At 49.2% G+C, this 13,614-nt stretch overlaps 1 long non-coding RNA gene across 1 annotated transcript; it reads left to right on the forward strand.

Annotated features, from left to right (window-relative positions):
• The first annotated feature begins 564 nt into the window (after positions 1-564).
• On the forward strand, positions 565-13,225 carry LOC116590735. Its single transcript, XR_004285715.1, has 3 exons — positions 565-696; positions 2,709-2,835; positions 13,146-13,225. It is a non-coding gene; the product is annotated as an uncharacterized LOC116590735 (long non-coding RNA).
• The last annotated feature ends 389 nt before the right edge of the window (positions 13,226-13,614 follow it).

The following is a 13,614-nucleotide window of genomic DNA, read 5'->3' on the forward strand; positions in this document are numbered from 1 at the left end:
TTCTGAACTTCCCCTTCGCACTCCAAAGTAGGGCAAACAAAGTTGTGTTTTCTGCACACCGTGTCCCTTGTGAAACACTCCCCAGGCTGTAATCAAGTTGTAACCGTGCTCCTCCTGTGTATCTCTCTTTAGAATGCGAGCTACTGTGAGAGGCTGGGGCCGGTAGGCTGTGTCCTCCGCACTTTGCAACGCACTTTGCAACAGCAGGCTCGGTGCCCGGCCTGGAGTAAGCGCCTGGTAGAGTTGAATGAATCAATATTAATGAATGAAAACACGGAGACAAAAGGATGAAAGAAAAACAAATACAAAAGGATTAAAGGAAGTATATTGAGCAACTGCAAGCTCCCTAGAAGTTTGAGAAGTTGTAGGAGGGAGTGAGACACTTGCTGGGGCGGGAGGTGGGGGGCATTTGTGGGCGGCCTGGCCCAGCCTCGCCCGCCAGTCTCTCCGTGTCTTTCCATTTTAAAGGGTAATAATGATCATAATTGTTGGGCACACAGTATGTGGTCACTAAGTGCTGGTAACCAGATCGGCACCGTCCCTTGGGACTGAGGAAGCCCCTAGGACAGCAGGAGCCCACCCCTTTACCCCTGCCCCCCACCCCACTGGCACCGCTCCTTGGAACCCCGCACCGCCCCCCACCAGCCCCAGGAAAGCCTGCAGGCAGGGGGGGCGGCTCCGTCGCGAGCTACAGGGGTGAGACTGGGGAGGGGGGCGCAGGGAGGAGGGAGCTCCCCGCCGCCCTCCCCACGCCGGATGTTTGAGGGCGGCTTCTGTCATCCCGCCGGCCGGGGAGGGGCCGCCCGCGGGCCGCCGCCTTATCGCGCCCTGTCTCCGCGCTGTCTCCCGCCGCCCGGCCTCCCGGCTGGCCGGCCTCTCCCTCGCCACCCGCCCCCAAGCCCGGCTCCACGCTGGCGGGCTGCTCCCTGCGGGCTCCCCGGGGGCGACGCTGGGGTGGGGGCGGCCGGCCCCAGCCCTCGGGGCCTGGGAGAATGTGCAAGAGGGCGGTGGGGGAGGCGGGGCCGCTGGCGGTGGCGCCCCGACGGGCCTCACCACCCCTTTGGCAGCCGCCCTGGGAGGAACTGGCCAACTTGGAGCCGGGAGGGCCTTTTTGGGAGATTGCCCCATCACCATTTTATAGAAGAGACACTGGGGCCCAGGGAAGGACACGACTGGCCAAAGCCACCCTAACATCCCCTTGCCTTGGTCAAGTTCTTCCTCATCCTGGTCTAAGAAAGGTTTTCCTTTCCCAGTGCCTGGGTGCCAGGGACAAAGGGAAGGACCCGTTGAGCCCCAGAATGGGCCCACTTCCAGCGAGACCTGTGGGGACCCAGGCCCTGGCACAGCAAAAATGGATGGGTTCCTTCAGTTGTAGGGACACTGGGGACGGAGACAGAGGGCTGAGTCCCTTGTCCCTGCAGCGTCTGTCAGTTCTCTCTCACGGGGGCCATCTGGGCTCTGGTTGCTCCCCCTGCTTGGAAGGCCCTGTTTTCTCAACTTCTAGGAATCTTCCCTTCTAAGGTGCCACCCAAATACGACTTCCAGGTCTTATGGAGTCCTGGCAGAGGAGAGAAGCCAGGGAACACCCAGGTAGGGGTGTTTGAGCTGGTCTGGGGTGGGTCAAGGCAAGAAGGTAGAGGGGAGGAAGGCAGAGAGCCCGGCACAGACAGACAGGCCTGGAGGCCCACATGAGGAATCTGGAGAGAGCCCAGGAGGGTGTAGGGGTGGCCCGGGAGCTGGAGATGATAGGGCCACATTAAGAAGGCTCTTAGATCCCAAAGGCAAGGACAGAAGGGCAGGTTTCATATTACCTGTTACTTGACCACATTATTAAATGGATAAATAATAATACTAGGTGTTATGCCCACCTTAGAGGCAAGCAAACTGTGGCTCAGGCAAAGGACTTGGCCAAGACGACTAGAATTTGCACGGAGATCATGTGCAAAAAACCAGGTTGCTGCCTCCCTGTCACAGCCTCCAAGGAATGAAATGGTGGAGAATTCCATTTGTTCCACTTTCCTCCCACCCTATGCTTCTGGGTGAAGGCGCCCAGGTCCCAAGAGGAGCCGGGTTTGGCCCCATTTTCCTTCTTCCTAGTTGGATGCTCCTGCCGCCCTCCATATCCTCCCGGTGTTCCCAAGCCAGGAGCTGGTTAACAATACAGATTTCCATCCCCCTGTCCAGCCTCTTGACCTCCCATTTAGTGAGTGCCAGGCAGGGCCTGGGAATCTGTATTTTTGCCAAATGTTTTGGTGGTTCTGGGTCTGCCGTTTGCCCTCAGGCATTCGGGATGCATCAACTTTTCCTTTCAGCCGCTCCCTGAGCCTCCTTTCAGGTGGGCTTCCTCCTTTCTCCTCAGCTTGCCCCCCAAGGGCACGCATTCTCCCCATCCCCCTCTACTGGTGTGCACCCCAGGCCCTTCCTCTTCAGGTTCCCCTTTCTCAGAAAAGTGAAAACACATGGTTTCCTAGGCAACCGCATCCCTCCTCCCAGCTTGCCCTGAGACCTCCCAGTGTCTCTCAACTGTTCAGAAGAATATTTTAAATACCAGCCTCACCAGGCAGGCCTGACAAAGGCTGAGTTCCCCTCAAAGCCTTCTCTCTGAGGGGCAAGAGTCCTGCTCCCCTCAAACCTGGAGGCCTGAGGTCTGAGGGGCAAAGTTCTGGGCTATCACCTTAGCTACCCTCTAGGCTCATTCTGCTCACTAGGTCTCCACGGAGAGCAGAGATCCCTTGAATGGGGAAGCCGGAGCCTAGAGAGGGAAGAGACTCACCCAGATCGCTTGTCAAAACTGTGGCCTGAGTAAGGGACCGAGGGAACAGGAAGTAGGATTGGGTAAGTAGCTGCTACCTGCCAGGCCCAGTGCTGGACACTATAGAGAGGCTAACATGTTACCCTCCGCACAACCCTGTGAGGTCTGTTTCATTCCCATTTTATAGTTGAGAAGACTGAGGCTCAGAGAGATGAAGCACCTTACCCTGGTGACTCAGAAAGTGAATGGCAGAGCCACGTTTCAGGAAGCCTGATCTGTCTTCCCAATAAGGCCACCGTCTTTGCACTTAGACTCGGCTGTTCTCAAGGCTGGGCGGCGGTCCGGGGAATTATGGGGCTCGGTGAATTCCTTCCTGATTATTATTTTTACATTTCCTCATTAGAAGATTTGGCTGAAGTTCTGTAGGGGCTGGGCTCCAGATGAGTTCCTCCCTCGTGCCTTCTCTCAGCCCTGACCCCCTGGTCAGTATTTCTCATCCCAAGATGCTTTTTATTGGATGGATAAGGCTGGAGAGGAGCCACGTGCACAATTCACACCTTCTCTCTGGGCCTCAGTTTCCCACTGATAGTGTGAGGGTGTTGGAATTGAAGAGTTTGAAGATCCGTCCCAGCTCAGACATTTTTGCGTTCTCACACCAAGTATGTGTGTGTGTGTGTGATTGTGCGTGCCATTGAGGGCAGTTAGGTATGTGTGTGTGATTGGATGTGGGGGTTGGTGAGTACATAGGTGTACTTGTGTGTGTGAGAGTGCATGCGTGTGGACTGTACGTGTATGGAGAACAGGGGCTGTGAATGTGTCTGTGTGTGTTTGAGATGAGTGAGAGTGTGTGCAATTGTGCGTGTGTGTGTGTGTGTGTGTCTGTGCATCTATGTGGGTTGCATTCTGGGGGTCTGTGTGCGGTTTGGGCTGTCGGTCTGTTGTCGTGAGAGATATGTGTGTGTGTGGATGTGTGTGTACATGATTATGTGTGGGCCATTTGGAGTGACTGTGTGCGTGTCATTGCTATGTCAGAGGGCCGTGAAGCCCCCTCTGAGCCGGGTTGATCAGGACCTAGCATAGGCAGGCCGGGCAGAGGAGGGGACCCCAGCTGCCCCCCATGCCAGCAGGGCGGCGGAGCATGGCCCTTTGGTAATCAGCTCCAGACGCAGCTGGGCCGACTTCCTCTGATAGGCAGACGCTGGAAGCTCATTCTGGCCCCAGCCAGGTCTCTTTGGGGGAAAAAGTTGAAGGGGGAGGAAAAATTCCCAAAAGGCAGATCTTTATTGAAGCATTTCGTGACACGCACACCAACTAATTGATTTCCTTATTAGTAGCAGATTTTTCTCCCGGCCTTTTCTCCTGCCTGAACTTATAAAAATGAAGGGTGCAGAGCCAGCTCGGTACAGACCCTGGGCCAAGTTTCTCCGGGATCCTCCCAGGGCCAGGGAGTCAGCAGAGGCACGATGTGTTTGCTTTTCCAGGTCTGATGTATGCAGAGAGGGCCTGAGCACCTGTGGGATCAGGTTTCAAAAGCCTGGGGAAGCCCCCGTGTCTTCCCTCTGTTTTTTCTGCCACCTCTTTGGTCTGAAATCCCACAGGTTCATTACTGCCCTTCCTTTGGGTCAAAATGCAAATGTGTGTGGTTTGGAGCTCTAGGCGGCCTTCGTCATTTCTGTGTTCTTCATGCCTTGGGACTCTTGGTGCCTCCGTTTTCTCATCTGAACAATGGGAGGCTCCTGTTACTGATGTTACAGGGTGCTTGTGGAAATCAGATCAGGCTTGTGACTCCCAGAGCCCTTTGTAAAAGTCAGTTGTTCCCATTACCATGACAGTGAATGGCACAGTTCAAGGCCTTGGCGTTCATAAGAGGGGGAGGTGGGCCTTGCATTGGACAGAATAAGGAGGTGATGTTCTGCAGCTAAGTTCAGGGGGGTCTCTTGGGAGATCATTATCCTCCAACCAGAAAGCCAAGGCTACCCCTTCATCTGTGCCTGTGGCAGGGGTGCCTGTAGCATCTGTGCCTGTAGCAGGGGTGGCTCAAGTTTTATCCAAGGGTTCGTGAAAAGAGGAAAAGACACTACCCAGAGGGTTCCAACGGATGCTTTGGGCAGCCATCGTTAACCCCATTTGTGAAGGAGGAAACTGAGGCATGAGACAGTTGACAAACATCCCAAAGGGCACATAACTATGAGAGGAGAGGCATTTGAACCCAGGCCTGAGTGGTTCTGAACCTACGTGATGATTTTTATTCATTAAAAAAAAAGTGATCTCTTCCATGGAGGTAGAGATAGAAAAGACAGCCTGAGCTCTTCTCCCCGAAATATCTCAAGGGACAGACAGATAAGGGAATGGAGATTTGTGGTGGGACAAGTGTTGTGATGGGTGTAAGCCTGGCCACTGGAAAGGGTACCAGTGTGGACTGGCGGGATCAGGGAGGGCTTCCTGGAAGGGGTGAGTAGGCAGATGGGCCTCATCCTGCAGGGCTGACCTTCAGCTAGCATGCATGGGTATGTCTGTACCTGTGCTTAAAATAATGACGCACTTATATATGTGCTGTAAATTACCAATGCCAATATCTCTTCCTCCCACTAATGCTCAGGCTGCCTAGCCCCGCCCCTAGGCCCCTGGACCTCTCCATATCCAGAACCTCCTTAACAACACAACCAAGATCCTGCTAGAATAGTGAGTGAACATTCTGACTCTAAAGGCACAGAGGAGGCCCCCAAACCAGGCTGGTGTCCCTTGCTCCGATCTTGTTATCTCCCCCTGGCATAGGGGGACCCCCGGGGTGGTGGCTGGAAGCCGGTGTCTAGGCTGGGCAGACAGGCTCGCTGCTTGACACGTCCCCTTCCATTCCACGTGGACTTCCTAGGAATGACTGAGGGCCTCTGTGCAGTTCCTGTTCCCAGCGGCTCACAGTCGCCAGGCCCAGGGAGACAAAATGTCCCTGAATGTGGTGGGGCAGGGAGGGAACAATATGGGGCGGGTGGAGGAGGGCCACAGGAAGCACGGCGGGGACAGCCGGGGAGCTGGCTGCGGGGCTGGGGGTGACTCAGGAACTTGTGACTTGATAAGGTAAGATGATTCCAAAGGAACACAGCCAGAGTCCAGGGGCTGGTAAATGGCTGACCGGACGGGATTCCTGGCACCTGTTCAGACATTCGTTCTTGAGTCCTCGCACGTCTCCACACAGCAAAGGACCTTAAACCCCGTCCAGCCAAGCGTGTTCTAGTCATTGACTGTGTCGGGTAGGTGTTATGATCCCAACTTCACAGAAGAAGAGACTGAGGTTCAGGGAGGTGGGATAGTGCACCCCAGGTCACACAGAAACCCCAGTGGAGCCAGAGGACCCACAGACAGCTCAAGTCCAGAGCTTATGTGCAAACCCAGCTTCTAGACAGCACTGCCCCCAGGAACCAGACACGCGCATATCTGAGCATGGCTCACGTCCTTGCCCACAGAGCCAGTATCCCCAGCACATCCTGAGAAGATCCCCAGCCGATAGGGCCGCTTTGCCATAAGAACACAGAGCTTAAGAAAATGTTTGCAACTGGGAAAAAGGACTTGTCTTGGCCCCCCAGGGTAGTAACAACAGTGCAAATGAAATGAATAAACACGGTAAAAATCATACTCATTATAGGATCCATGGGCTGAAAGTGCCTCCTATTGGGTGGGGAGGGGGAGCTCCAAAGTGAGAGTGGCCAGGGTTGAGAAAAGGCTGACAATGGCGCTGCCAAGCATGAGTCCTCCTGCCTGCGTAGGAACACCCCCAGAGGCCCGCTGTGGCTGGGGGTGCAGACAGCTGCGACCCTCCTGGCCACCATGGCACCTTGGTCAAGCTCCGTTTCATTCCTAGCAGAATGGGACCACGGTAGCCAGCTCGCTCCGGGGTGATGGGAGGGTTAAGTCTGATCCTGGCCCCGTGGTTGGGGCTCTGCTATTGTTCTTGCCTCCTCGGGCCCTGCCCAATTTCAGGAAGTCTTTTTTGGCTGGAAACGTCTTCGGATGAAAGAATGTTGGAGAGGGAAGGCTGCTGGAGATAAGGCAGAGCCAGCCTCTCATGTGGGAGGGTGACTTCAGGGACTCTGAAGGCTGGAGTCTTCAGCCCCTTTCCCACCCTCGCTCTGGACCTCAACTCTGCCCTTCCAGCTTCTCCTGTCCAGCCTCAGGCTTTGATTAGGTTATAGCCCCCCACAAGGGTTCTAGAAGCAGAGTCCAGGTCAGATTGCTCTCTGTGTTTCTTTCTGTCCTGTTTGAAAACAGCTCTGTTGAGATGTGGTTGATATAGAGTAAATTGCACGTACTTACCGTGTACAACGTGATAAGTTTTGACATATGTTTACACTCATGAAACCATCACCGTAATCAAGAAAATGAACATGTCCGTCGCTGCCAGAAGTTTCCTCATGCTGCTTTGTAAATCCTTCCCTCTCTCCTTCTCTCCCCCCCCCCCCCCCACAGTCCCCAGGCAACCACCGAGCTCTTCTAGGTCATTATACATTAGTTTCCATTTTCAAGAATTTTATATAAATGGACTCAGACAGTATATATATTCTTGTGTGTGAGGCTCCTTGCTTTCAGCGCGATTATTTTGAGACTCACTCATAGCCTGTATACATCAACCTTTCATTCCCTTTTGTTGTGGAGTGATATACTATCAAATGGGTATCCCACAATTTGTTTATCCATTCATCTGTTAATGGGCATTTGTGAGGTTTCCAGTTTCTTACTATTGTAAATAAAGCAGCTATGAGGATTCATATATAGCCTTTGTCTGAACATAAAGCTTTCATTACTCTTTGGTGTATACCTAGCTAGGAATGGACGCCGAGTCACATGGTAGATGTACGTTTGACTTTTATAAGAAACTGCCAAACTGTTTTCTGACGTGATTATGTTTTCCGACGTGACTGGACCTTTTCATTCTGACCATCAGCACGAGAAAATCCCAGTTGTTCCATATCAACACTTGATATAACTAGTCTTTCTGGTTATGTGTGTAACGATATCCTACTGTGGTTTTACTTTACATTTCCCCAATTACTAATGATATGGAGCATTTTTTCGTTTGCTTGTTGGCTGTCTGTATATCTTCTTTGGTGAAGTGTCTGTTCAAATCAGTTGCCCATTTTTAAATGGGTTGTTTCTCATTACCAAGTTTTGTGGGTTCTATATACGTTTTGGGTGCAAGTCCTTCATCAAATATCTGATTTGCGAGTATTTTCTCCTAGTCTGTGCCTTATCTTTTTATCCTCTTACCACTGCCTTTCAAAGAGCAGAAGTTCTTACGTTGATTGATCAAGTCCAATTTGTCATTTTCTTCCTTGTATCAATCGTGTTTGGTGCTTATCTAAGAAATCTCTGCTTCATCCAAGGTCATGGAGATTTTTCTTCTGGGTTTTCTTCCAAGGTGTCATACTATTAGGTTTTACGCTTAAGTCTATGATCCTTTTTGAGTTATTTTTTATATTTGGTGCAAAGTATGGATGAAAGATTTCTGTTGTTTTGTTTGGCATATGGATATCCAATTGTCCCAGTACAATTTGTTGAGAAGACTCTTGTTCCTCCACTCAGTTATCTTGGAACATTTGTTCCAAACATTTGTTCAAAAATCAATTGACCATTTACATGTGGGTCTATTTCTGGACTCTCTTCTGTTTCCCTGATCGATTTGGCTCTCTCAAGGGTGATGCCACACTGTCCTTGTGACTGTAGCCTTATAGTAAGTGTTGAAGGCAGGTAGTGGGAGTCCTCCTGCTTTTTCCCCCCTTTTTTTCCAAAATTGTTTTTAGGTCCTTTGCACTTCCCTATAGATTTTAGAATCAGTTTGTCAGTTTCAACCATTAATTGCCTGCTGGGGTTTCAGTGGGATTACATCGGATCTATATGTGAATTTGGACAGAATTGACATCTTAGCAATATTGAGTTTTCTGATACATGAAGATGGTGTAGCTTTCCAATTATTTATCTATGCTTTTGTTTCCTCTTCACACTATTTTGTCATCTTCACTGTACAGCTCTTTCATATCTTTTGTCAGATTGATCTGGGCTTTTTTTTTTTTTAAGTCGGCTTCATGCCCAGTGTGGACCCCAACATGAGGCTTGAATTCACGACCCTGAGATCAAGACCTGAGCTGAGATCAAGAGTTGAATGCTTAACCAACTGAGCACCCAGGTGCCCAGATTTATCTGTATTGAATATTTTAAAATGCTATTTTGAATAGCATTGAATAGTAGCGTTTTTTGTTTTGATTTCAAATTTTGAGTATTGATACTTTTCACTTTCAGGTAGCAGGAACTGGATTTACTTTGCCCCCTGAAAATAAGGAGGGGGTAATCAGATAAAATATAAGAAACAGTGTCTGTCAAGATACTGGATATTAGGCAATATGGGACAGTGATGGAAAATAAATGAGATGAGCTATGATTGTTCCAGATTACTGCCTAGAGAGCATTGCCAGGCCCCAGCAAAGGGGCAGTGGTCCAGGTAGAGCTCAGCAATCACCTTGAGTTGGAAAGATGGATCTGGAAGTGCAGGGAAACTAAGGTAGCTAGAGTTTACAGGGACAGGTACTAGAGAGGAGACACCATACAAGGAAAGTCAGAGTTCCCTTTGGTAATGCATACTGGTCAGCACATGTGTGAGAAGGCTACCTGTGACCAGGAAAGAACCCCCAAAGACTAGAAAGAACAGTACTGGGAGCTCTACAGGGCTCATAATGGTGCTGGGGCCCCCAAACCAGAGTGTAAAATATCATAGCTCATGGGGCATAGAGTACTATGAAAGCTCTGATCTCAGCGATGGGGAGAATTACCCTCCACCAAATGCTACTCTTGTCCACCTAATGAGGCTAAAAATCAAGACCTTAAAGAAGCAGACTCTTTCCAAGTAACCTAACCATGTCTCCAGACTAATCTCAAGAATAATTTTAGGAATTCAAAAGGGTTTTACCTGACAGGGTAAAAGTCACAATACTCAGCGTCCAAGCAAAATTTCCAAAGAAGGAAAATACAATACACAGTGAGGAGAGGGTTAATGCATCCAGAAGAAAAGGTATTGAGACATCTATTATATTATTATATTATATTCCATGAGTTCAACTAGCTAAAGGAAAGATTGACCAAGTTAAGTAAAGACCTAAAACATAAAAAAAGATCAAATCAAACTAAAGATGAAAATCAGTGTCTGAAATGAAAAACATTGTGGATAGGGTTGATGACAGATCTAATATTACAGAAGGAAAGAGCACTGAATTTGAAGACATAGTCAAAGAAACTATCCAAGATGAAACACAACAAGAAAAAAGAATTAGGGAAAAATTGACAGAACATTAATGAACTATGTGGGGCTTTGAGGGGCCAAAGAGATGTGTAACTGGAATCCTTGAAGGAAGAAGGTAGTTAGAAATTAACAATGGAAAGATCTCTGGAAAATGAGCAAATATTTGGAAACTAAGTAACATACTTTGAAATAAACCATGGGTAAGATAGGAAATCAGAGGTAAATTAAAAGTATTTTCAACTGAATATGAATGAAAACACAACATCTACAAATTTGTGCATCTAAAGCAGTATATGGAGAAAAATTATAGCTCTGAAATGCCTATATTAAAAAGAAAATGTCCACAGGGGTGCCTGGGTGGCTCAGTCAGTTGAGTGTCTGACTCTTGATTTCAGCTGGGGTTCTGATCTTGGGGGTTCTGGGACTGAGCCCCACTTGGGGCTTTGCCATCTGCAGGAGTCTGCTTTGTATTCCTCTTTCCCTGCCCTTACCCTCTCAAATAAATGAATAAATAAATCTTTAAAAAAGTTTAGTCTAGGGCGCCTGGGTGGCTCAGTTGGTTGGACGACTGCCTTCGGCTCAGGTCATGATCCTGGAGTCCCGGGATCGAGTCCCACATCGGGCTCCCAGCTCCATGGGGAGTCTGCTTCTCCCTCTGACCTTCTCCTCGCTCATGTTCTCTCTAACTGTCTCTCTCTCAAATAAATAAATAAAATCTTTAAAAAAAAAAAAAAAAGTTTAGTCTATAAAAAAAAGTCCCCAATCTATTATTTCAGTGTCTACCTTAAAAAACTAGATGAGCAAATGAAACTCAAAGTAAGTAGAAGAAGGGAATAATAAAGATCAGAACCAAAGTCAATGGAATAAAAAAGCCCAGAAAAACAATGGGTTAAAAATTACCAATATTCGGGGCAACTGGGTGGACCTAGAGTTTTCTTCGCAGGAAGATTTTTTTCACTACAAATCCAATGTCTTTAGTAAATATTGGGCTATTCGAGTTATATATTCCTTCCTGAGTTTTGGAAGTTCATGTCTTTGAAAGAACATGTCCATTTCATCTACATTGTCAAGTGTATTGGCACATTTTATACATAACATTCCTTGATCCTTTTAATATCTATAGAATCTGTAGTGGTGCTAATTCCGGGGATTTTTAAGAAGAATTTATTTATTTGAGAGACAGAAAGAATGAGAGAGAGAGCATGGTGGTGGGGGAGAGTCAGAGGGAGATGCAGACTCCCTACTGAGCAGGGATCCCAATTCGGGGCTCTATCCCAGGACCCTGGGATCATAACCTGAGCCAAAGGCAGCTGCTCAACCCACCGAGCCACCCAGGCAGCCCCTAACCTGTGCTATTATGCTGGCATTACTCTCACAGCCAAACCCACAACATTACAAGAAAAGTATAGACCAATATCCTTTGTAAACATAGATGTTAAAGTTGATAGCAAAATTTTAGCAAATTGAATTTAGTAATATACGAAAAAGATAATATATCAAGTGGGGTTTATCACAGTAATCCAAGTTTAGTATACCATTAAAAAATCAATGTAATTCACCATATTGGCACCCTAAAAGCGAAAAACCATACGATCATTTGTGCAGAAAAAGTGCAGAAAAAGTATTTGACAAAATCTGACGTTCGTTCCTAATGAAAACTCCGAATAAATTAGGAATAGAGGGAACTTCTCAACCTGATTAAGGACATCTGTAAAAAATCCACCCCTACCGTCTTTATGACAAAAGATGGAATCCTTTCCCCCTAAGATGAGGGACAGGAAAAAGCTGTCCACTCTCACCTTTTCTCTTCAACATTGTACTAGAGTTTGTAGCTAATGTCATCAGGCAAGAAAAAGAAATACAAACGCGCAGACGGGAAAGGAAGAGTCGGGTTGGCTGCAGCTGGGCCGCATGCTTTTCTGGGCCTCTTAGGGGAACGACAGCACGTGTGTCCGTGTACCTGTGTGTACATACAAGTGTGTGCAGTGTTGTGCTGCGGTAGGCGGCTCCTTGCTTCTCTGAAATGTCCCTCGACATTGGGGAATGGAAAGAAGCGCCCCTGAGATTGGGCAGACCTGCTCCAGGCAACCCCTCCAGCTTCTCTCTGGTCTCAGGTCTTTTCTTAAGATTTCAGGTGGTTTTTGCACTTCTTTTCAGAATATTTGGGCGATTTTAATAAAGAAGGGCGTGTTTTAGATAGCTCATGCCCAACCAGACATTATAGTGGAGGCAAAGAGAGGCACCGAATTCCAGGACTGGCCACCTAGACTGTGCGAGTATCTTACCGTGAGACACGAGGTTGCAGAAGAAGGAGCAGGTGATTCAGGGCACGTGCACATGGGCGACCTGCAAGACACTGCGCATGGGACCTCATTCCTCCAGGCCTCCCTTTCCTGCCCTTTACAATGAGGAGAAGAATCTCTTGATGGCTCAGGACTGGCATGCTACTGATAATAGGTGAAAATGCTCAGAGCGGCCACTTTCTTCTTGCCAAGTGGATGACTGCGAGTCCTTGGCCGGGCACCCCCCCGGCCCCCGCCCCGTGCCCTCTTCCTTGCAGGGGAAGGGGGGCTGCTTCCAGGGAGGCCCAGCACTGGAGGCCTCGAGGACACCGGGGCCCAGGTTGTCCCACTGTCAGGTCTTTGGAGGTGCTCCGCTGATCTCCTGGATATTTAGGGATGGGGAGGTTTGAGGAACAATCTGAGAAACACCTGTGTGGTACGCAGAACCGAGCAGCCCCCCACCCCCGCCCCACTCCCACACGTCTTCCCCAAATGTCAACGTCCTAATCCCTACAAACCTGTGAATTGTTAGTTTACAAGGAGATGGGGAATTCAGGTTGCAGGTGGAATTAAGGTTCCTATCAGCTGATCTTAAGATGGGAAGATAATTTTCAATGATCTGGATGGGCCCAAGGTGACCCCAAGCGTCCTGAAGCGTCGAAGACAGAGGCAAGAGGAGAGAGGCTGGGAGCAGAGTCGGAGGGGTGTGTCGGCCGTTAAGGACTTGATCTGCGTTGTTGGCTTTGAAGGTGGAGAAAGAGGTCCTGAACCAGGGAGTGTGGGAGGCTGCTGGGAGCTAGGAAAGGCAAGGAAATGAATTTTCCCCCAGCAGGCCCAGAAGGAGCACAGCCTTGCCGACATATTGAATTTAGAGACCCATGGCAGACTTCTGAGCTCTGGAACGGAAGGTAAGACATCTGTGTTAGCAAGTCTGTGGCCATTTGTTACAGCAGCAATGGGAAACTAATATATTCCAGAAGCTACTGCCTTGCCAGCTCTTAGCCTGTACTGGAAACCCCAGCGGACTCAGGGACATGGCCTCCATCTTTGGGCTTCAGATGCACTGATGCTTCAAGAGGGGCCCTGAGGCCTGTGTGTAGTCAGGCAAAGGTGCTGGCCAGCCTGTGAGGAGGCCAGAGCTCCAGCTGGGCCCCAGATCCACCCAGAATCTCCATGGAGAACAGCACTGCCAGCTGCATGGGGAAAAGGGGCCCTGGCTGGAGGGTCTGAATCTAAATCCTGCCCTTGCCTTTAATTAGGCTTATGACTGTGGGTGAATTACTTAGCTTCTCTCTGCC

This window comes from Mustela erminea, chromosome 5, assembly GCF_009829155.1.
Source record: "Mustela erminea isolate mMusErm1 chromosome 5, mMusErm1.Pri, whole genome shotgun sequence".
Taxonomy (NCBI): Eukaryota; Metazoa; Chordata; class Mammalia; order Carnivora; family Mustelidae; genus Mustela; species Mustela erminea.